The sequence below is a fragment of the Marmota monax genome, unplaced genomic scaffold (genome assembly GCF_021218885.2).
Source record: "Marmota monax isolate L192 unplaced genomic scaffold, Marmota_monax_Labrador192_F-V1.1 WCK01_AAM20220418_F8-fsc00110, whole genome shotgun sequence".
NCBI classification, from domain to species: domain Eukaryota; kingdom Metazoa; phylum Chordata; class Mammalia; order Rodentia; family Sciuridae; genus Marmota; species Marmota monax.
The window spans coordinates 5,723,424-5,747,309 of NW_026694633.1; the positions used below are offsets into that span (position 1 = coordinate 5,723,424).

Genomic DNA, 23,886 nt, shown 5'->3' on the forward strand with positions numbered 1-23,886 from the left:
AGGCAGCAGCAGGCTACTACGAGGAAACAACAACAAAAAAAAAAAACGGGGGTGGAGTTCGTTTGAGTTTCATTTCTGTCAACATGACGATGAAGTTCACAGAACACTACGAGGGAAGCCAGCAGGAACAGAAGTGAAAGTCCCAAAGGCTTTCTCCGTTCTACAACAATGTCAGGTATCAATTTGGTGAATGCATTAAAAAAAAAAAAATTCAATGTGCAAGGCTATGAGTTCAATCCTCAGCACAGGAAAAAAAAAAATCACCAGGAAATCTGTTAAAAAGTATTGCTGCCTGGACCCCACCTCACATCCCTTGAACCTGCCCTCTGTTCTACCCCCATTCCTCTGAGGCTGGAACAGAGCAATGTGATAAAGCTTGCACCATGGTGGTAACGGGGAGAAGGGAGACCAATACCCTGCCCAATATACTGTGCCCTTCTCTGTCCTCAACTCCCTTTGCCCTCTTCTCTTTCTTGCTTTCCTTCTTTCTACAATCCCCTCAGCTGAAGATGGCTGGGGTTTTATTTTATTTTTTTCTATTACATCCTCATTCAATTATAGAGCCCTAAGCCTTTCACCCTGGCTGCCATTAGCAGAGGCACTATCTTTCTAAATGATAGGAGAATTCTTATGACTTGAAACTTCCATATCTGGCTTCCCTTCTGTTACCCGAGGTGTAGAAGAGGGTTTGTGCCAGAGTGAATAAAGAAAAATGCAATCCTTTCGTAACAACGATATTTCTGCATAACCCTATTTTGAATGGCAGACTCTAAATAACGTGTCTTTCCTTTTGCAAACATTCTGAAACAAATTCTCGTCTCTTTCCCGCACCCCAACGCCCTAACAAGGTAATATCTACTGAGTCAAATTGGAGAGGGAGGAAATGGCTAACATACCCAGAAGTTAGAGGGGGAAAAATGCACTGATGTTTTCCCAAATGGAAATGGAGACTCAGGGAACCCCTGCTCAAGGTTATGCCATTATTTACCCTTAAATGTAGAACCAGTCCCACATCTGGAGCTAGTAGGTACCATATGCTGACCATGCTATATGTAGTCCCTATATTTTGTTCAGCATTTCATGACCTATTCTAGACCCACTGAATCAGAGTTTCTGGCATTGAACCTAAGAATTTGTATTTTCACCAAACACTCCAAGAAATCCTTTGTAACCTGCGTTAGTCAGTTTTCCATTGCTGTGACAAAATACTTGAAACAAACAACACAAAAGGAAGAAAGGTTTATTTGGGCTCACAGTTTCAGAGGTTTCTGTCCAGGGTCACTTGGCTGCCGTTGCCTTTGGACCTCTAGTGAAGCAGCACATCATGGCAGGAGTACATGGCAGAGAACAATGCCCATGTCATGCCAATCAGGAAGTTGGGGGAGGGAGGTAGTGCAGGGAGAAAAGAAGAGGCTAGTCCCAATTTTTCCTTCAAGAATATGTCTACCAATGACCTGACTTTCTTCTCCTAGGTCCCACCTCCAGAAGGTTCCACCATCTCCTAGCCCTGCCACAGGCTGGTGACCTTTGACACATAGATTTTTGGGAGACATTTCAGATCCTAACTATAGCAGAACCTAAATTTGGAACCTTTGTCTAGAGTGAGTCCTAGTTATTGTCCCGAGTTTACACAGGCACTGTTGTTCACCCTTGGATCCTGCCTTCCTGCCCTGGCCTTTGAGCTGAGATCAATTAGCTATATCCACATCTTAAAATATTTTTCAAGTCTTAAGTTGGCTTCTGTCAAAATTCCAGATTTTAAAATGCAAATTCCTTTTGGGCACAGATGAATTGACAAGGAAACAGTTTCAGATACTACATAAACTGAACAATTTTTAAACATACACTCTAAGTCCTGAGTCGAGGGACTTTTCAAAATCAAGGGGAAAATGAATGAGGCAACTGGAATGACAAGATGCACAGTTGATGTGCATGATCCTTACTATCTCCAAGCCTTCATCCCTCCTTCTATTCTTACTTTTGTCATGTCAAGTGTGAGGGTATGTTCTCCTGCTTCACTGAAAGGCTTGATCATGTGATCAGGCCACTGGGATGTCAGTGGAGCTAGCACGGGACAGCCTGAATTAGAACTGCACACTTGGTTTTACCAGTTCTAATTTCCCTGAGAACAAAAGCCCTGGTCCTTCAAGGAGGATGAGCAATATCTGGATCTGAAATTAATTCCAGGTACATTTTGGAGCCAAGGTCAACCAAACACAGCCTAGATCGGTTGATTCCCAAGCAAGCCACAGGTGGCAAGAATAAACAATTGTTCTTTTAATCCAGTTTCAAGAGAGCACTGGGCCATGGGAGCTCAGGTCACAGGAGATGCGAGCTGTCCAACGTGGACTCTTAATCTGTAGCAATACAAATGTGTGAACTGTGGGCAACTCTCCAGACTACATTCTAGGCCTGTGAGGGCTGTGTGTGTGTCTGGCGTAGTCACCTGCAGTGGTGATGTAGACCACTGGGGCTCTCCAGCCTACCGTTTCCCCATGAAAGAGATGTCCTTCTTGATTCTGAGCTGATACATGTGGGACAGGCAAGATAACTCTCTCTGCTCTCTATGCCTCTGTTCTAGGCTTTTCCACTCCAGCAGGTCTCCTCACCTTCTTGCTGCTCTCCAGCATGCTTCCTCAGTCATGCCCCTCAGAAGATGGCTGTTTAATCTTTGTTGTGGTCCTTTTTTGTGGACTAGACAAATTTTAACAGGTGACTCTAGTAATCTCTCAGATGTCACTCACCAAGGGACCAAATCATGTATCTCCCAAACTTAGTTTATTTGATAATAAAAGGGGTACTGTTAACACTATGCTGGGATAATAGGTATAAGGTAGGAACATTCTCAGCAAATTGGGAAGATTGGTTTCCCTACCAATAAATCTTGATTACAGAAGTGGGTAGATGAATATATATATATATATATATTTTAAGTGAGAATAATAACTGGAAACACCTGGGATATTTCAAGATGGGGGAATAGAGAAGGTTGCTTTCCTGGCTGCTCCAAGGAGTGAAAACCGAAAGCTTCTCAGCAAGGTGGGTGAACAAAAAAAAAGTGGGGGGACTTTACTGGAATTTAAAACTGGACATTTAAAGCAGATCGGGGACTCAGGAGGTTGGGTATAATAAAATAAGGAAGAAATCCCCAGCATCATGGCCACTGCCGTGGCCAGGCCAGAAGCACTAGCCAGAGTGGTCCCTCTGTGAGCAAAGTGCAGGGATAAGGGAATTAAAGGAATCTTCATTTTTAGGAAGCCTGAGGTGTGTCTGGGTATGGAGTATTTAAAGAACAAGGGCATTGCCCAACAAACTGAAAGATGTGCTGCACAATATCCTTCTGCAAGGAAGAAACCGCCGTCTCTCCAGGCAGAGTGTGGAGGACACAGGAAGGAACTATTTTGCAGCTGCAACCTGAGGCCAGCAGCTGAGGAAGCCAGTTCCTGGCAAACCTGAGTGTGGGCCAAAATATAGGCCCAGTAAACACACACTGCACAGCATAGAGTGTGCTTAAGTGACCAGGAAAAAATCAAGTGTCGAGAGAGGTTTACACAGGGGACAGCTGGTGGTGGAAACCCACTTGGCTCTACCCTTCCCCCTCCAAACTGCTGCTTGCAGGAATGGAAGGGAGAGATACAGTCTGGGAACTGGGAAGGGTGGGGCGGGGGGGGGGGGAGATTGAGTTTGGAGACTGAAAGCAGGACCAGGAAATGGGGGACCTTAGATGACCTCAGGGACTAAGAATTGGCTCCTCTAACAGTTGAGTGGAACCCAGGGGAGATCCCTGGAATACAATCTTCTAGCATGGACCAGAAATTACCAGGACCCGGAGACACACTGATTTAAAAATCTCCAGACCAATTGGCATTTAGCACTTTTGATGGATTTTTTTTTTCTCTTTTTTCTTTTCTGTTTAATTGTTACCTTAGTAACACATGGACATTTATACATACTCATATTTTCCCCCCTCTTTTCTAGCATTTCTGAAGCCATTTTTTATGGATCAGTTTTTTGAGGACTAGGATGTTTTAGCTTTGTTTTGAATTCTTTTATTTTTAATTTTTTTAAATAATTTTACTTTATATATTTTTTTCATTTACCTGTTTCCCTTGATTCTCTTTCTCTCTTTTCTTTCACCAACAGTCAATCTTTATTGTTCTCTCTTTCACTTTTCCTTTTTCACTTCTATCTTCTCTCCTTTTCATCGTAATCATTACATCCTGTATCATTTCTGTTATCCTCCTTCACCATTTGAAATTGTAAACCCTTTTGCAAACTTGCTAGTTTTATTGTAGGCAATAACTGATCACATCATTTCTATTTATTGTGAAGATTAACATTGTAGATGTCATAGTAGGAACTAGTTGGTTTAATGCAGTATATTATTTGCATTGGTTGTTATTATTTGTCTCCCCCTAAATGGTGAGGTATTGGAAATCTTCAGGGATACTACAAATCCACAGGCTAGAAACTCTACTACCTCATATCCATACCACTAGATGGGTAGACACACAAATAACATGAAAAAGCAAGGGAACAAATCACCCCACACAAACCAAGACACTTGAATAACAGAATCTAATGACACCATGGTGAAGAAATGTCAGATTTGGAGAGCAGAACAATCAAGGAGCTGGGAGAGATTGTTCTTGGTTGTGCAACTTAGAAAGAGAATTTATGAGCAATATCCTCTTGGGCAGCGCAGTTAATTTCTCCTAAATTTCTCTTCTAGAAAGTAAAGCTCCCAGCAGCTAACTGGCTTTCTGAGAAAGCCTGAGGATGCACATGAGGCAAGAGTAAAACTTCTTACCCTTTCTCTAGGCCATCTGCCATTAGCACTCTAGCAGGAATGCTGTTAGGTTTGGCTAGGGAATGATAAAGAAGGACCTAGACATTTACCTGAAATGTCTTTGAGGGATACTTTCCTGTCATTCTGCCCACATAGATATACAACTAGCCTTCTTTCAACTACTTTGGTCCTTGTTCCTTTGTTTTCTTTTTTTAAAAATTATTAATCAATTAATTAATTAATTTATTTATTTTTAAATTTTTTTATTTGTTTTAATTAGTTACACATGACAGTACAGTGATCTTGACATATCATACATTTGAATCAGATGGGGTATAATTTCTCATTTTTCTGAGTGTACAGGTTGCAGAATCACATTGGTCATGCAGTCATGTATATACATGCAGCAATAATAATGTCTATTTTATGCTGCTGTCCTTCCCTTCCCCTCCTGTTCCTTTGTTTTCAAGGAACCTACGACAGTATCGCATTTAAATTTGTCTTAAGTTGTATTCCTCCATAAGTCTGCCTGCTAACAGTCAAAGGCCCATCTTACTGTTCTTGATTGCCATGACTATAACTTCCTGGCACTTAGTAAGCAGTGGGTGTTGGGTAGGAAGGGATGGAGGGGGAGAGAGAGGAACTGACAGGAATCCCATGTAGTGGCACTGGTGTGCATGTAGGGCATTGGGTGGATGCTGGGAGCACTTTATGCAGGAAATGATGCCTCTTTGGCAGGTCCTGGCACTGGAGGGCATTTCTGAAAATGTCTGAGTCAGGGAATGGGAGTGGTGCTTGACGGGATGAGAGGTTTCCTTGACTTATCCCATTTGGTAGTTTAGCCCATGCCAGGTCGTGGAAACTGAAACTGAGAGCTCCAGAACTACTTCTTACTGAGAATAGAAACTAAAAAACTAATGCTTGTATCTGGGTATGGTGGTGCATGCCTGTAATCCCAGTAGCTCAAGAGGATGAGATAGGAGGACTGCGATTTAAAGCCAGCCTTAGCAATTTAGTGAGGCCCTAAGCAACTCAGTGAGACCTTGCCTCTAAATAAAATATTTTAAAAAAGCTCTGTACCAAAAACAAACAAACAAAACCCTACCATCTGGCCTGAGTGGGCACCAAGGAAGGTAGAACTGGAAAATTCTCCGGATAGCAGAGCCCACCTAAATCTACCTATGTATATCTCCTCAATTCTTTTTCTACTAATTGTTACTGCTTCTGTAGGCCTGAAGGAGAAAAAAAAAATCTAGCTGCTTCTCCCAGGTTTGATCAAACTGTATTCAATTCATTTTTCCTCTTTACATCGTTTGATTATTTCTTCTGTGGGTGGATGGCTGAATTCAGCCAGCCAGGATCCAGGCAGGTTCCCTGATTAGGCTGCTGGTCGCAAGATCACATGTATTTGCCCAGATGAGTGTCAGGTACAAATCTGGGAGGATGTAAGGCTAGTATGTTTGTTTGTTTGTTTGTTTTCCTTACACTGGTTATGTGCATATCATTGTGGGAAGGAAGTCTGGGGCTTCTCGATGAGTAAATCTTGGCCCCCATCATTATTTCTTTGAGTTGTCATGAGAAGGGTAAAACCAAATTTAAGTAGCTGTGTGAGACATTGAAAGGCAGAGCTCCTTCAGTTTATCTCAACAACTCAGTATTATAGTACTTTGTGATGCTTAGCCAATATTTGCAAAATTTTTTAAATCCACAAATGCTTCTCTTGAGTTTCTGTGGGTTTTGCAACCTTTCCTCTTTCTTCTGGAAAGAAAAGTGACAAGTTCTGCTTCCGCTCTCAAACTCACCGAACTACAGGGGCTAAACTGTGGAGTCCATTGTAGGAGGAGAAACTGCTGTTAGAAGAAGTTCAACTGGAAGCACTGATAGTAGATTAATTTTCTTTCTCTTCCTACCAATGGAGACAGCGAAGAAAGCTCTGCCTCTGGCACAAAGCTACACAGTTTGGCTGTGGAATATTTTCCCCTGAAGAAATGCGAGAACAAAATAATTTTTGAAGGGTGGTTGTATTAGACACCTTGTTGACTGGTGACTCAAAAGCTTTCAGGTCATTTCTGTTGCATGCAGAGGAAAATAGGGCTGTGTAATTGGCCAGGAAATAAAGGCACACAATCTGTTTGCACCTCCATTATCTGACTAATGGAGGTCACTATGTCTGTGTGGGACTCAGGTTAATCATTTCAACAGTTGTATTTGGGGGAACTCAGGCTAAGTTGTTTTGCTTGTCTCTTGATTCCATTGTGTTGTTAGCCTTTTTCCTTTGAGTTACAGCAGACATTGTATTATTTTATAAAGGTGTCTTGAACTTTCTTTCCACCTTTCTGGACTCTACCTTGACATTGCCTGTAAGATAGCTCTCTGTTCTGCACCGGATCAGTGTCTCTGTCCTCCTGCAGTCTCTGGCACTTGCTTACCAGACTGGCTCAGCAAGAGATGATGTCAAGAACTTACATGTGGCGGTGAGAAAGGAGACGTCTAGAAATGATGACTGTACACTGAAAGTGTCTTCAGTGTCCCAAGTGAATTTAACTTTAAGTTAAAGTCTAAAGAGCACTTATTATAAGGAACTAACAGTTACAGACTTAAAAAAAAAATTCCAGCAACTCTAGATTTTATTGCTCAAGGAAGACTTCTGGTATATGAACAGTCATGTCTGATTATCTGCATTCCTGGCAAGGAGTCAGTCAATAAGACGTTATCGCTGGTGTTTTTTTCTTTTTTTTTTTTTTTACTCTGGTGAAGAAGTTAGCGTAGTGTTTATAGCTCAGGAATGAGCCTCCATGGTTAGTCTAAGCTGGTACTCAGGTCATTGCTTGGGCTAGTGACCTATTGGCTATCAGTTCTTGGAAACAATATGGTATAGTGATGAAGTTCATGGGCTTTGGAATCAGAAGAGGCTGGATTTGATTCTGGGCTCTGTAGTTATCTCCTCCATGACTTCTTTAAGCTATAGTTTCTCATTTGTAAAGTGAGAAAAATATCAATATCAGTATCTACCAAATATATCCATTTATTTTGAGACAGGGTCTCACTATATTGTCTAGGCTGGTCTTGAACTTCTGTGTGCAGGAGATTCTCCTGCTTCAGCCTCCCAAGTAGTTGGGACTGTAGTGCATTCCACTGTACCCAACTAAAATTAATGTTTATGTCATAAGTGTCACATGATGGTTAATTTTGACAACGCATGAAATTGACTTAACATAATGGCCAACATTTGCAAGGGCTAAGCCAAAGTTAATTGCTTTTGGAAGGACCAACTTACCCATTAGGCACAGGAGACAACATGCCCAAGGCTCATAAAACTTTTAGGGGTCCATGGAAATGTCTTAATTTTAATTTCTTTGAACGTTAGAAGAAAAACGAACATAATAATAATGAACCCTCCCCTGAATTATATTTTTATTTTTATCAATGTAGTCTAAAATATAATCATTAATATTCTTATGAAAAAAGGGGCCTCAAAGGCAGAAGTGCCTAGAGCTCAATAGGTCATAACATGGCAGTCGTAACTGTGGTAATACCAGCAGCTTCAATTCAAAGTAATAGAAGAGGGGAAAACAATGACAAGAAAATGTCTGTAAATCTTCAGTATGGATGCAATTTTTTTTTCTTCAAATAATTTTGACCTGTGGTTGGTTGAAGCTGCAGATGTGGAACCCACAGATACGGAGGGCCATCTGTAAGACTTGTGTCCAGCAGCTGTTTGGGGTTTGAAGGGTATGTAAAGCAGGAGTCACTCACTGCCTTTGGTCTAGAAGAGCACATATTTTATCTGGGGAGACAACAATGACTCAGTGTTGCCTCTGACTACTTCTAGGTGTGGGCAGTGTGTGGTGTCTGATGAGGGCCTGCTGTTCTGGTTCACAGATGGTGACTTCTTGAAGTATCCTATCATGAAGGCAAACAAACTCCCTCGGGTTTCTTATAAGGATACTAATCCCAATCACTCTCCAAAGGCCCCCACCTTCTAGTACCATCACCATGAGTTAGAATTTCAGCATATGAGTGGGAAGACAGGCACATTCAGGTCATGGTGGCTGCCATCCAACAAGTCCTTCTGGTCCCTGCCATGCAAAGTCAGTCCAATCACACATCATCTTCCTTTAATAGTAACAAGGAAAAAAAAATGGGGAAAGATAGTTTTTTGTTTGTTTGTTTGTTTAAAGAAAATTTGGATGGAACAGGGAGGGGCTTCCATCACATCTTTGCACGAGAGGAAATGAACTTCCTCAGGTTTCCTTTCTCCTCTGTTGAATTGTAGATAAAGTTCCTTGGGTCTGTTAACTTCTGTATCTTGTTCAGGTAGCAGAGCCTGGCACTCACCATGGTGATCTGTTTGCTATTTTGTGTGCCCTTTGAAGGTCATGTGTGGTTTCAAAAGAGCTACCTGAAAACAGGGAAGCACCAGCGACCTTTGGACACATTGGAACCTAAGAGAAAAGGACATAAACAGAACCTTTTCCTGAGGTGAAGGCTCCAGGTTATTTTCTCTGCCTTAAGGAAGTGTAAGTTAATCAACCATACCTAACTAAACAGAGGTAAAACTATAACTAGGCTGCTGTTATAGTTATATGCACTCCAAGTTGGGTCTTTCTCCACATAGAAATTTATTAAACTGACCCATGGTATTTGGTGAAGGCATTTGGTGAAGTCTCTGTGGTGGAGATCCTAATGATTAATTGATTTTAAAGCAATTATTGCCAATGAAGAGAGCTCTAGCCTAGGGCATGGGGGGAGGGATAGTGCGACGTGTAGGACAACACAGAAAATATTCCAAGGTACAACTCTCCACTGTCTGGAGTTCAAGGCTGATAGGAGTTTTGAGGAGGCAGAACTTACAAAAACAGTACAGCACAATTTATTTGGTCCATATGAACACGTGTTGTGGACTGAAATGTGCTTCCTCCCCAGTTTCCATGTTGAAGTCCTAACCACCTGTACCTCAGAAGGTGTCTGTATTTTGAGATAGGGTCTTTATCTAAGTGTGGGCCTGTGTTCTGCATAACAAGAGAAAGAGACATCAGGCAGGTAGAGGAAAGGCCCTCTGAACACACAGCCAGAAAGCAGCCAGGTAAGCATGTGTTGTCGAGTCACCCAGTCTGTGGTATTTTGTTATGTCAACCCTAGAAAACGAATACAATACCTGTCCAATGTCCCTTTCTGAACATGTCATTATTTTTGTGGATGTGTTATTGTCTTCATTTTGTAAAAAATATTCTGTATAAAGCCTCTCGTACTAACTGAATAAGCATAAGTGCCTGCTGCTTTGGGCTCTGGCTACCAGCTTCAAGAAAACTAACTCTACCAAATCCTTCCTCCAAGAATGAAGCCTTTCACCTCCCACTTTCCTGTGCCCTCTGGGATTCCTGCCAGAAGTGAGTACATGCCATAAAAATAAGGTCCCCAGACCTAAGATGCAGGAAGGTTGTCATTTTTCAAATTGACAGATGACCTATAATTGAGTAAACAAGTCTATTTTGGCCAGAATATCATGCAACCAAAGGTAGAAAATTAATGTAGAATTGAAAAATATGAGCAAGGCAGATACTTATTTTCTTGGATTTGAAAAATGATTCTTCTGGTTTCTGATTCGGTGCCTGCTGCAGCATTTTTATTCAAAAGCTCTGGATTATCCTGGGGGTTATTTGCCTGAAGTTATCTTGCATAACTCTTTACACAGCTCAAATGCTCGGAGATAACCCCCTCCATTTTGTGTAGAGTCAGCATTACTGAAATTCATTCACTCAGCATTTTGCAAATTGCATTTCATGTTTTTTCTGTGTCTGTTGTTTTGTGTGCAGGAAACGAAAAAGGATCTATGGCCAAGAAAATTAAATGATCCCCTTCCTCTCTCCCTCAACCCAAGGTTCTGATGTATTTACTTTGACTTCTTATGATTCATGGAATATGCCATGTGTCTAGCCTCTGCTAAGTGCATTTTATCATTTAATTCTTGTGTTGTGATTATGAAGCATATGCTAATTTATTTTACTTATGAGAAACTTGGGAACAAAAAATTTAAGTGATGGTCCTGAGATAGGATTTGAATATATCTTCCATGGGCAGCACTACCTCATAATCTTTTATAGTGAACATGCTCAGTGAATCCCCTAAGGTAGCATATAGTTTCTCAAATCATTCAACACAAAATCTTTTTCTTTCTTTCTTTTTTTTTTTCTTCTCAAGTGGTGGATTATTTTGAAACCCTTGCCTTCCATAAATCACACCCTAGAAAAACCTTAACAACTAAAGAAAAATGGCCCAAATATTTTAATTTTATTTGGTAGAAAGGATCTTTGTACAGAATTGCAAATGCCACCTGAAATATTGATTTTTAAAAAGTCTTTTTAAAATAAAATTTTAGTAGTGACTGGGGTCTCCTGGAAGCAGAGCTGAGAAGGGAATTCTTGTGCATGTGATTCTGGGGGAAGTGATGGCAGCAGAGGGGATATCATGAAAGCAAGAGAGAGCAGAGAAGAAAGCCAGGCAGGGATGAGGGCTCAGCTGGAGCAATACTTCAGGCTGATGCCCGGGGCGGCTCTGGAGCATGAATTGCAGAGCTGGCTTTTACTCCTAAGTCAGTTAGTCATTCCTTGAACAATGCTCCGAGGGTCAAGTGGGGGTCCTGGAGGCATATCCTGCTGAATGAAGACAATTCTCTGGAAAAGGAGATTTCAGCACAGCAGCTGGGTGGTGACTGGGGCACCGTCTCAGTGGGTGGGTGGGTGGGGATCTGACTGATCCACTACATCTTCCCCATGTACTAGTCAGATCCACTAGCTTCCTATGTGTCGGTCACTTCATTTAAGCATATATTCTTCAGGATCTTCATTGGTCAGTTTCTGGAGAAATTTATTAGAGTAGACTGATGGCATGAATTTAATCCACACTGCTGCAGTTGGGTGTGGAGTGATAACTGATGCTCAATTCTTCTTCTCCTCCTCCACTGTATTACGGTCTCTGCAAGTATTTATGCTCGTCTATATTGTATTCCTGGTGAAATCACCTTGATCTTCATATGTGGGTTCTCCGTACCACTGGTTACCATGGCTTTACCAGGCTATGGTTGCCACACCTGCCCATCTAGACTAAAACTGTACACGACAGTCTGCTATATGCCCAGTGGATCACCTAAGAATCTATTTCTCCCTGCCTTGTTAGATATATCAGATCTACCCTCATGTGATCATCAGAGCCAATTTGTCCTAATGGTATGCTGCATCTGCTGCGCAATTAAAACAAGCAACCTGATCTTGCTTTGCTTTTTAGTGATGTTCTTACTATGTGCATGGTATCTTGGACCTTTTTTGGGAACCAGGATGTTAAGACCCACAGAGACTAAAGTTGCAGGAATAAGAAGTAGGAATTTCCCAAAGGGCCACTGAAAAGTGATGCTTAGTGGGGCCTCTCCCTACCTCTACCTCCAGAACTCCTGTATTCTACTTATTTGGTTCAGAATCATATATCAGTCATTGGTTTAAGGTATATGCTGTACTTTAGAGTTCAGTTCCACATCATCATGGGGTGTTATCTCCATTCTGTTGCCACAGCTGCATCTTCAAAAAGCCATCTGAAGATAGGTGTGGTGGTGTGTATCTCTAGTCCCAGTGATTTGGGAGGCTGAGGAGGGAGGATGTCTTAAGCTCAGGAATTCAAGGCTAGTCTGAGCAACATCTCCAAATATAACAAAAACAAAGCAACCATTCTATCATGTCAGCATCTTGTGGATGGTGCAGTGTGTGATAGTGGATTCCACTGTCATTTTTCTACCAACTCATCTTCTATGCTATAAAGGAGACCTTCGGTTTGAGGTGATGCTCTGTGGGATCCCACTTTGGTAGATCAGCTGCTGAACTGTGATGCTGACTGAGATTCTACAGGTGAAAAAGGCAAGTCCTTACCCAGTCAGAAAGAAATACTGCCCTCTCCAGGATGAGGGATCTCATCCAATCAATTCCCATCAGCAACTGGAGGACCCTTCACGGAATGATGCCCTGTTACCATTACTGTTCATAGTGGATATCTGACATTTTGGCTGCCAACCACCACAAAATTCTTATTTGGGGAGACTCCCAACAACGGTGAGAGGTCAGGCCTATACCAAAAGCCAGAGAAGATGAATATTGTCTTGCTGGGGCCCCAGCAGCTAGAATGGCAGAAGCCTCACCATTTCTGGATTCTCAAGATGGAATCAGTCAGCCATTAATCACTGTAGCTGCATCCATGAAGGCATGGTCCCCACACCCATGACTGTGAGGGCAGCAACAGTGAGATCACAGCTGGCCATGGTGACAGTGATGTAGGATAGAAGAGGCTGGACACCCAAGGAATTTTCAGGAAGCCTGTTTATTAGCTTCAGGGTCCACAGGGGGCTAGCGCCTAAAATTCTCTAAACCATGAGTCTGGAAACTCTTAGAACTTTATACCCACTGGGAAGTGAGAGGTTTGGAGGTCTATATTTTTGTAGGAGTCTACATAAAAGTCTTTTTTTTTAATTCACAGAAAATGCTTTTTGTCTCATTTTTTTTAGATTAGTCAGAGGTTTTACAAGTTTTACCATAAAAGCAAAAATAACATCACCAAGTTTTTGCTCAAATTTAGCTTTAGCAAGATAGAGCAATTTAGTCTTCACAGAAAGTAGGAAGTTTTAAACCACACTGAGTTTGCTGATATTCTGTTAATAAGAACAATTATGGTGAGGGTCTCTGGAGAAACTCAATTAAGACTCTTATTGGCGGGGGTTGTGCGTACCACTACAATAGCCATAGTAATGATGTCCTAAGTGGCCATTCATGTGAAAACTCTTGGCTCTGCTGAGCCTCCTTTGCTTCCTACTAGAATCCTGATCTCTGCTCTTTTCTCTGATTCTGACTCTCCCATTAATTTTTTCCCCCTTACTGTCATCCAGGGTGAGTTTCTGTTTTTGCAACAAAGAGCCCAGACTAATATATATGCATTTATTATCATTAATCAAGCAGTTGACATGGTAGATAGTAACAGGCAACAGACACAGAAAAATATAAACCATGGTCCTAGAAAGATCAATATCAGGGCAAGACAGAGTAAGCAGAATGTCAGATGAATGCGTGGGACAAGGATTCACATAACCTCACCAGTCAGGGAAGGGCCTCACTAAGGAAGAGGGACTTGAACCTAGGTCTAAAGTGACTGATACCCACAGTTACTGAAAATACCAAACCACCCTGGCATCATGTTTGCCTCCCTTATCTTTTGTTGGTGAATTTCAGAGTCTAAGGTCACCTTCTGTGAATGATTAGCTCTTGTCTGTCTGCTCATCGGCCTTTCTTCCTTCTACACCAAACAGTAGTTTTGTTCACTTGTGGTTCTGGGAACAGAACCCAAGGCTTTGTGCATACTAGACAAGTGCTCTACCACAAAGCTGCATCCCCAGCACAAAATTAACCAAACGAAACATGTAATTATTTTTGTTATTATTATTTTTCCTATTTTTTTTGTGTGTGTGGTTTCAGGGATCAAACCTATGCCTTCATGCATGCTAGGCAAACTATGAAACTGTTTGAAAGGAAAAATAATTGCATCTGTATTTCTATGACCACATTCAGCAGTACAATCAAAAAAATTTTTTTGTTTTATTCTTTTCTAGAATAGTATTTTTCTTAAAAGACAAAATAACTTATTTCCAAACCATTCTGAAATCAATCAATCCTTCTTTTCTCCTTTTGTTCTTTTTTTATTATACAATAACTTTCATTTTACAAAAGTTAATATATGGTCATTTTAGAGGAAACAGAACAGGCAGAAAAATGAGACCAAAAGCAATAATCATCAATAGTGATAGCACAGGTTTTTTGTTTGTTTGTTTGTTTTTGGTGTATTTCCTTCAAGAATTATTGTCTATTCATTTCAGTTGATGTTAACAAAATTGTAATTAGGAATGGGTAATGTAAGATATTTAGGTATATATATATATACACACACACACACACACACATTATATATCCTGCTTTACCCACTTCACATTTTCATTTTTTATTAAAAAAACCCCAAGGACAGCATTTTTATGACCACATAATGTCCTATTATATGCTATAACTCTTTTATCCATTTCTCTGACAACATTTGGATTGCTTCTAAATAATACCATGATCAAAATGAAATTGTGTTTCACTTGTTTACAAGTCTTTTCTCACTTATCTAACTGCCCTTTAATGGAACTACTAGGTTAAGTGGTATAAAAAATTAAAGTGTATTAGAAGCATGCTGTCAAGTTGTTTTCATAATGGTGTTACTAGTTCACACTCTACCCAGCATTTGCATAAGAATGCCAATCTCACTGTTGGATTTAAAAAAAAATCTTTACTGATTTGATAGTTATTATTTCAGTATTATTTTAAAAGTATTTTAATTTATAAATTCCATTTCTACTTTGATGATCAGAGCTGTTGCTCATCTGTTGTTTCCAATTTACAAATGCATAGTTTACTGGAAGAAATGTGCAGATGATTTCTAAAATACATTCTTTGTCAGAAAGACACCAGTATGAATTAGCCTATTCTAGGAAAGGCAAAGGTTGTTGACTATAGTTTCTTAACATGATCCAATATCCCAAATAATAAGAAATAACTGAATATCTCAATAATGTGCATGGTGTTCATTTACTGTAAAAACAAATTATATGCATTTACTTTCTGTCATGTTTTAAACTTCCTGGTGTAGGCTTCTCTTTCAAAGTTCAGTAGTTTAATCTGAGTCTAAAGATCGTAACAGTCTTTTCTTGTCTCCAAAAAGTAATTTCCTGAAAGCAATTGAAAACTATAAAACTAGCAATTACTAGATAAGGTCCACTGGTAAAATGAGACATTTGGGGCTGGTAAGTTATGATTTGTGCAGAAAAGGTTTTCAGAAAGCCCAGAAAGTGGCAACTGAAGTACCATCGACCCAGACAACATGTGGAGGAAAAATTGCTTCCTCTTTTTGCAAGATGTTGATTCTAAGTTGTCTAGATGTCCTCATTTTGGATGACATTTTTTCAAGTTAAATGCAGTCATGTCCTTAAGATCTCATATGAAAATTTCCAAAGTATAAAGAGGTTTTAAAGCAAGCAACCCTTTAGAAACAGGTTTTGTCAACCAAGTTTGTGACCCTGGTTCATGTTTTAGCACTTGGTACTTTAGAAGGAATAATATCATTCCTTTACACCCGGTCAATGTTACCTGTAGAAGAGTGGGGACTCCCTGACATGGTATATACTCACATATGCACAAATATGGGCACACACATCCATACCATATCCCATTATCTTTCTATTACTGTATCACTACTTGCCACGGGAAATGGATCCAAGCAAGCTTTGTCCTGCTAAGGGCTCTGACCATGCAAAATACTGTTTGATGAAATATAATCTGGAAGTCAATGCTGGGAAGCTAACAGTAACATGATTTCATGGTATTAATACCAAAGTCAGCTGGAGAGTATAATTGAGTTAAAAAATAAAAAATCAGGAAGATGCCAAAGAGATGATAGATAGATCAGCACTATGTAGAGGGAAAGTTGGAAGCATGTTTCAAAAGGCATAAAAAACTTTTTATCTTCCTTAACCCAGCAATTTCAACTACTAGAAATTTATCTTAAGAAAACAATCATAGTTTTACAAAGAGATTTATGTTTAAAGTGTTCATTGCATCACTGTTTATACAACAAAAAATTGGGAATAACCTAAGAATCCAGTAATAGGAAAATATCAAATTGAAAAACATACAGTTGATGACATTTGACAATTTAAACCCATGAAGTAACCATTTTACATTATAAATTAGATATGTTGGGTATGGTCTATAAATGAGATGCATCAATGAAGAATTACGTAGTTGAAAAATACTAAATGGTGTGAGATAAAATCACTCTACATTGGTTAACAGAGGAAAAACAACCATACAACAAAACAATGATTACAATGAATCTGTTCAGTAACTAGATGGAGGTTATGGCTGGGCATGAACTTGATTTACAAGTATTATCTCTGACTTTTGGACTATGGATTATTTTATATTCATCTTTGTACCTTGCTTTGTTCTAAAAATAGCTATGATAATTATATATTATTTTCTCAGTTGTAAAAATACACCAAATACCCCCCCACACACACACACACACACTCATCCCTCAGTAAAGAGAATTGGTAAGAATGTTCCCCAGCCATTATAGCTCTGAAAAAAAAGTACTTTGCTTCCCCTCAGTGCCTGTCACAGTTCTGTCACAGGTTTGTTTTGTTTTGCAGTTGGGTGGATCATCAGGAATGTAAAGCCTTCTATTGTCCACCCTTAAGTCAAGGTTGACTTTACCTGGAAGCAGTTGACTAGAAGGTGTACCTTCAGGAAAGGCTTTTCTATGCTCCCCAGATGACTGAAATACCTTTTGCAGAGGGAAACCTTTCAAAAGGACATTCTTCTTCTTCACTGAGAAGTGTGATCCTCTCTGGGGTTGAGGAGGGACACAGGGATGGCCCACTGGGCCAAGCGGTGAGACTGTTGTGGGAGCAGTGCATTTGGCAGGGCTGTGAAGGCTGAATACAGAGGAGGTGCTGTTCTTGCAGACCTCTTCAAGTTCATGGTAGAGAAATGGAAAAAAAAAAAAAAAACTTTAAAGAGAACAAAAGCCATAGGGTTTTAAAACTGTTTTATCTTATTTTTGAGCAGTAGTTTTTAATACCTTTTTGCAGTGGACCGTGAATGGCGAACTAGAGAAATTTTTTTGGTATTATCCTGAGAACCTAAGTACAGATCCAACTGCTGAGGAATCTATTGGAGCTGGTTTCCGTAATCCACTGGCGAGGGTAAAAGCATGTTGAAACACTACAGCAAATGATTCAAAACATGAATAAATCCAGACTTGTTTCAAACGTGTCATCTTAAAGTACAAATGTAGTTACTTCATAATTTGGCAAGTTTTTCCTGACACAAGACAGTCACAAGGCACCATCAGAAAAATGACTGGATCCACCCAGGACTTCAGAATTCCTGATTCAGTTTTAATGAAGGGAGTTCTTTCCAGGGTCTTATAAAGCAAAAAATTGAAGGAAACATAAATGGCAATATTGATAAAATATACAGATTTACTAAATAGTTGACGTGGACGAGTATTTTAATATGTGCAGTTATCATTTTAACTACGGATTCCTCTACTCAGTGACTAGTAACAGCACAAATTCCAGATCAGGCTCTGGGTTATAATCCCAGCACCACCACTTAAGGCTTTGAGGTCTTAGTCAGGCATCCTAACCTCTCTGTACCTCAGTTTCTCTATGTATAAAATGACAGTAGTAGTAAGAACTCCCTTGTAAGAATATTGTGAGAAATAAATGAGTTAAAATATGTAGTCCCTGGATATGTTAAGTGATAAGGAAATATTGGTTCTCAGGATCTCAGGGTTTTTTTTTTTTTTTTTTGCCTTCTATATCAGCACTTATCAGTATTTTTTCTCCTGATTTATCACACAGGGATGTATAATAAGGGGAAGTCATAAAAACTCCTCTGGAGGAGGGGGGATGCTAAACTCCTAGAGGCTTCTTTCGTTTTCTAAAATCTCTGCAGATGGCCTGGAATCCACTCCATTTCTGAGATGGTGGTAGATAGAATGATTCAGTCAGGGACATGTCTGGCAGCAACATTCTCAGGTGCTCTATTTCCTGTACAGCACACTTCTCAGAACCTCCCTACCCTATAATTCCCGGTGCCATATCACTATGTATATAAGTGTGTTTCTCTTGTCACAAAAGCTTGATGCTGCTGCCCTGAGCCTGCCCTGGGTTTCTGTTTGTGTTGACACACTCCATATCTACCCAGAGAGCTCTGACTGCTCCGGGGTTCTGCCCTCTGCCTGAGAGGGAGACGGCTGGCCACACTATGTCAATAAGTTATGACAATGACCTTGCGATCTGAGAATCAATTTATGGGGGTGTTTTCCAAGCAGTGTTTTCCTTTTGCCAGGAGGAAGCCTAAAAGGCCATCTCTCCACAGCACTCACATCTGGTAGTCAGATTAAAAAAAACTTCCTTCCCAGGGGCCACGGCCAGGGCTTTACTGGCTTAAAGGGAACTTTTGTATTGTGGGCTCGGTCCTGTGTGCCCACGCATGCTCGTGTACACACACACACACACACACACAAACACTGTTATAGTCATCATTTTACCAATGATCATAAAATATATCAATAGTATATAATAAAATGTATTATTCAACCTAAAAGCTTAGTTTTTATTCTTTTGATTTTTAAAAGAAATCAAAACGCTTCTTCTCTGGGAAAACACCAAATGATGAATGACGCTGGTCTAGCAAGAGGTCCCGGAGGTCCCAGAGGTCTTGGAAGTCCCAGCAGGGGTCCCAGGGGCCTAGAATGGGTGGCTTCCGTGGAGGCTTCTGCAGTGGTCTCCGAGGCCATGATTGGGGCCAGGGCCATGGCCGTGGGGCTTGTGGAGGCAAGGTCGATGACAAGGAGTGGATCTTGGTCAGCAAGCTGGGCTACCTGGTCGACACATGAAGATCAAGTCCCTGGAGGAGATCTGTCTCCTCTCTTGGCCCAAGGAAAGGAGTCTGAGATCACTGACTTTTTCCTGGGAGCATCACTCAAGGATGAGGTTTTGAAGATCACGTTTATACAGAAACAGACTCGTGCTAGCCAGGGATCAGGTTCAAGGCATTTGTAGCTATCAGGGACTACAGTGGTCACATTGGACTGGGAGTAAAGTGCTCCAAGGAGGTAGCCACTGCTATCAAGTGTCTTGACATTGTTCCTGTGAGGAGAGGCTCCTGGGAAACAAGATTGGCAAGCCCCACACTGTCCCTTGCAAGGTGACAGGACGTTGTGGTTCTGAGCTGGTGCCACTCATCCCTGCCCCCCAGAGGTACTGGCATTGTCTCAGCCCCTGTGCCCAAGAAGCTGCTGCTGATGGCTGGTATTGATGACTGCTGCACTTCAGTCAGGGGCTACACTGCCACCTTGGGCAATTTCACCAAGGCCACCTTTGATGCCATCTCCAAGACATACAGCTACTTGACCCCTCATCTCTGGAAAGAGACTGTGTTCACCAAGTCTCCCTATCAGGAATTCACCGACCATCTTGTGAAAACCCAAGCAGAGCCTTTGTAGAGAGGACCCAGCCTCCATTTGTAGCTACAACATAGGGTTTTTAAACAAAAATAAAATAAAGTGAACGAAACCTGTTAAAAAAAAAAGAAATCAAAACATTTTCATGGACCCTTACAAGTACCATGGGCCCTAAGAGTTGTGCTCTATCTAAGAGGCAAATTGGCCCTGATCACAGTGGCTACCGGGGTCCAGTGTGGAAGTGTCTTGTCATTCATACCAGCCCTCAAGTGCCACTGCTATATTTTGGACCTTAAATGCCCCCAAAGTCCCCTTGTTAAAGCCTTGGTCTCCAGTCCACGGTCTCCAGTACTATTAGGAGGTATTGGAATCCTTAAGAGGTGGGGCTTAATAACAGGAAAAGTTAAGTCACTGAGGATATGGGTACCCTGGCTCCTTCCTTTTCCTCTTTCACTACCTGTCTCCCTTAAGGTGAATAGATTTGTTCCATCAAGTGCTTCTCACCAGGTGTGTTTTCTCACAACAGATCTCAAAACAATGGGGCCAACCTACCATGCACTGAAACCATGAGCCAAAATACACCTTTCTTCTTTTTAATATGATTATCTTAGGTATTTTGTTATAGTGACAGAAAGCTGACTAACACAGTTATCATTGTCTACCACGTTATCATTGTCTACAAATGCCAGTGCTTTGGATTGTTAGTTGAATTGCATGGAATTAAACTTCAAAGGGTAAAACTACTGAAGTAAAGACACTAGGCCTTATCCAGTGTCTAAATACTATCTAAGGAGTACTTGTGATGTTTCAAGTTTTTCATCTTATAAGTACACTTTCCTTTTATATATATAAAAACACCCAATTTTATGTTGCCTAGGGCAGTAAAAATATCTGTGGGAAAAGAATCTCAAGCTGAGGGAAGAGTTCGTGTAAACGCCCCCAGGGAAGTTGTGTATCTGGAGAGACTGAGGATCAGAGGAGGCCAGAGTAAGGGAAAGTGGTGAGCAATGGGGAAGGGGTGGGGTAGCTCTGTAGAGCTCAGGTGGCTTTGTAGGCCAAGGAAAGGGCTTTGGGTTTTATTCTAAAGGTTCCAGGAATCTATTGGAGGGTCGAGCTCAGATGAAAGATATGAAGTGATTGATGTTCTCAGGCTGCTGTGGGGATCACAGACTCTGGGGGAGGGATGGGAAACTCTGAGGCTAGGCAACCAACCAGCAGGTTATTGCAATCTGGAAAAGGCGACAGTGGCTCAAATTAGGTGGAAGGGCCATGATGCAGGGTCTGAAGGTAAAGCAGACAAGATTTCTTCATGGGTATGTTATGGTCTATAAGAAAAGAAGTTAAATATTATACAAAGTTTTTATTATGGGTAGTTGGATGAATGATAATTCCATCTATCGAGTTTTGTTGCCAATGTTGAATTTTTGGAGTGGCGATTTTGGTGAAGGGGGGTTATGAAGATTGTAGTATTGAACATGCTAGGTGTAAGATGCCCATAATGCATCTAGTAAGTTGTCAGTTAAATATGTGAGTCTGAAGTAGGAGGCAGAGATAGAGAAAACATTTGGAATTATCTGCTTATAGATTTTAACTTTTCCAAGTGAATGAAGTTGCCTAGAAAGTGCTTGAGAAGAGAGAAGAGGATGGGGCCCTGGGGCCTTCCCCATGGAAAGGTCTAGAAGAAAGGAAAGATCCAGTGAAGAATATTGAAAAAGAAGAAGCAGAGGTGAGAGGAAGACCATGTTGCAGAAGTCAAGTGAAGAAAGACTTAAGGCTGGGGATAGAGCTCAGTGGGAGAGTGTTTGCCTCCTGTGCATGAGGCCAGCCCTGGGTTCAATCTCAGTACTGAAAAAAAAAAAAAAACGAATACTGGGGTTGAAAACTTGGTGAAAATGAGCACTTTGGTACCACATAAATGTAATGAAAATTGCAGTTAGTGAGGAAGATTGACAGGGTGCCTTCTTAACAGAGCATTTCAGGAGAAACCAGGCTGGGTGATTTTCAATGAGTCTGGTTCTGCCACTCTCCCAAGAAGAAACTTGTGTGGGCTCAATTCACAATAGCTAAGCTATGGAACCAACCTAGGTGTTGTTCAACAGATGAATGGATAAAGAAACTGTGGTCTATATACACAATGAAATTTTACTCAGCCTTAAAGCAGAATGAAACTATGGCATTTCCAAATGGATCTGGAGAATATTATTCTAAGCAAAATGAGCCATTCCCAAAGAAACAAAGGCTGAATGCTTTCTCTGATATGTGGATGCTAACTCACAATAAGGGAGGGAGGGCGGGGAGGAATATAGGACTAAGCACAGGGAGGGAAGGAACGGGAGGAGGCAATGGGGTCAGAATCATAATAGAATGAATAAGACATTCTTACCCTATGTGCATATATGATTTCATGACCTGTGAAACTCTATATCATGTACAACCAGATGAATGAGCAGTTATATGCCATTGATGTATGATGTGTCCAAGTGCATTCTACTGTCTACTGAAAGATACAAATAACTGACCAGAACAAATTCATATACATTTGTCTAAAGTGAAGTGTTCCCATGTTTTGGAAGCCTTAATCACTTTAATCAAAAGATCTCCTCCCCCCTCCCAGCTCTGTCACCCCAGAACTCCAACATAACACATCCTGGAGCTAAATTTGGGTTCTGGACATATCCCACTACCAGCCATCTATCTTGCTGCTTGTCTAAGGGTTGCATAATAATGTCTAAGCATCTCTCATGCCCGGCCACTTTTCACCCTTCCTACAATGACTGACCTGTGGACTGGGGAAGTCCTCTCCTGCATGGAGAGAGATCAGCTCAGTAAGAGGAGTAGGGGAAACTGCCCATTCAAGTTGACCAGCATAAGCAGTTAGTGACACTGACAAGACTTCCTTCCGTGCAAGTTTAGGTGGGAAGAGAAGAAATAGATACAGTGAAAATATACAACTCTTCTGAGGACTTGTGTTGTAAAGGGAGCAGATCTGAATTTGAATTTGCAACACACCTTATCTCACACACACACACACACACACAAACACACAGCTTCAGTGCTTGATTGAATTCAACTAATTCATTTACTCCTAGATTCTGTAGTGAATTATTTTCATATTATTCCTGTCTAGATAGATCACAGCACTTATAGCTTTTTAGATAATGCTATGATTTAAATCTTTCATGTCCCTCAAAAGCCATTGAGTTGAAGGCTGGTTGCCAGCCTGGGATGCTCTTGGGAGTTGGGGTCCAGTAGAAGGAAGTTGGGTCACTGGGGGGTGTGTCCTTGAAGTGGATACAGGGACCAGGCCCTTCTCTCTTTCTTTCTCTTTGTTTTCTGGCTGCCATGAGGTAAGCAGTTTTGTTCCACCACACACTACCTGCCAAAATTTTCTGCTTGCCACAGGCCCAAAAGCAACAGAGCCACCTGACTGTGGGCTGAAACTTCTGGAACAGTAAGCCAAAAATAAATCTTTCCTTCTTATAGTTATTTATGTCAGGTGTTTTGTCAGAACAAGAGAAAGCTGACTAGCAAAAATAATATCAAATTGGATTCTGGATCGCTCGAAATCTTTACCTGTCTCCACAGGAATGGAATCAAGTTATTTTATTTCTCTCTTTTAAATGTCTAATTAGATTTTCTGAAATTTCTCACTTTCTCACCCTTCATTAGGTTCTTATTTTTTCATATTTATTGTCACACATACCCAGTCCCCTGGTCTTAGGTTTGCTCCTTTGAACTATATTTACATGATTCAGCTAGACCAGCATTTTCCAAAATGCCTTCTAAGGAACAGTAGTCCCATGATATGCTCTACCAAAAAGGGTTTCATGGTCAACTAAGTTTAGGAAATACTGCCTACTGTTCCCACCACCACCCCTACGACATTAGTCAGCTTTTCATTACTGTGACCAAGATACCTGATGAGAACAACTTAGAGGAGGAAATATTTATTTTGGCTTATAGTCTCAGAGATGGTTGGCTGAATCCGTTGCTCTGTA

At 40.9% G+C, this 23,886-nt stretch overlaps 1 long non-coding RNA gene and 1 pseudogene across 7 annotated transcripts in view; both read left to right on the forward strand.

The window, feature by feature from the left end:
- Positions 1-21: 21 nt before the first annotated feature.
- The window catches only part of LOC124078230 (uncharacterized), a 54,047-nt gene continuing 30,182 nt past the window's right edge, over positions 22-23,886 (forward strand). For 6 of the 7 annotated variants that reach the window (XR_009224749.1, XR_006846847.2, XR_009224750.1 and 3 more), the window contains exon 1: positions 22-175. This is a non-coding gene — a long non-coding RNA (uncharacterized LOC124078230). Of the gene's footprint in view, positions 176-9,165; positions 9,310-23,886 lie in introns of all 7 variants that reach the window. The other variant, XR_009224751.1, reaches the window with a different exon arrangement.
- On the forward strand, positions 11,585-20,239 carry LOC131423339 (small ribosomal subunit protein uS5-like; annotated as a pseudogene).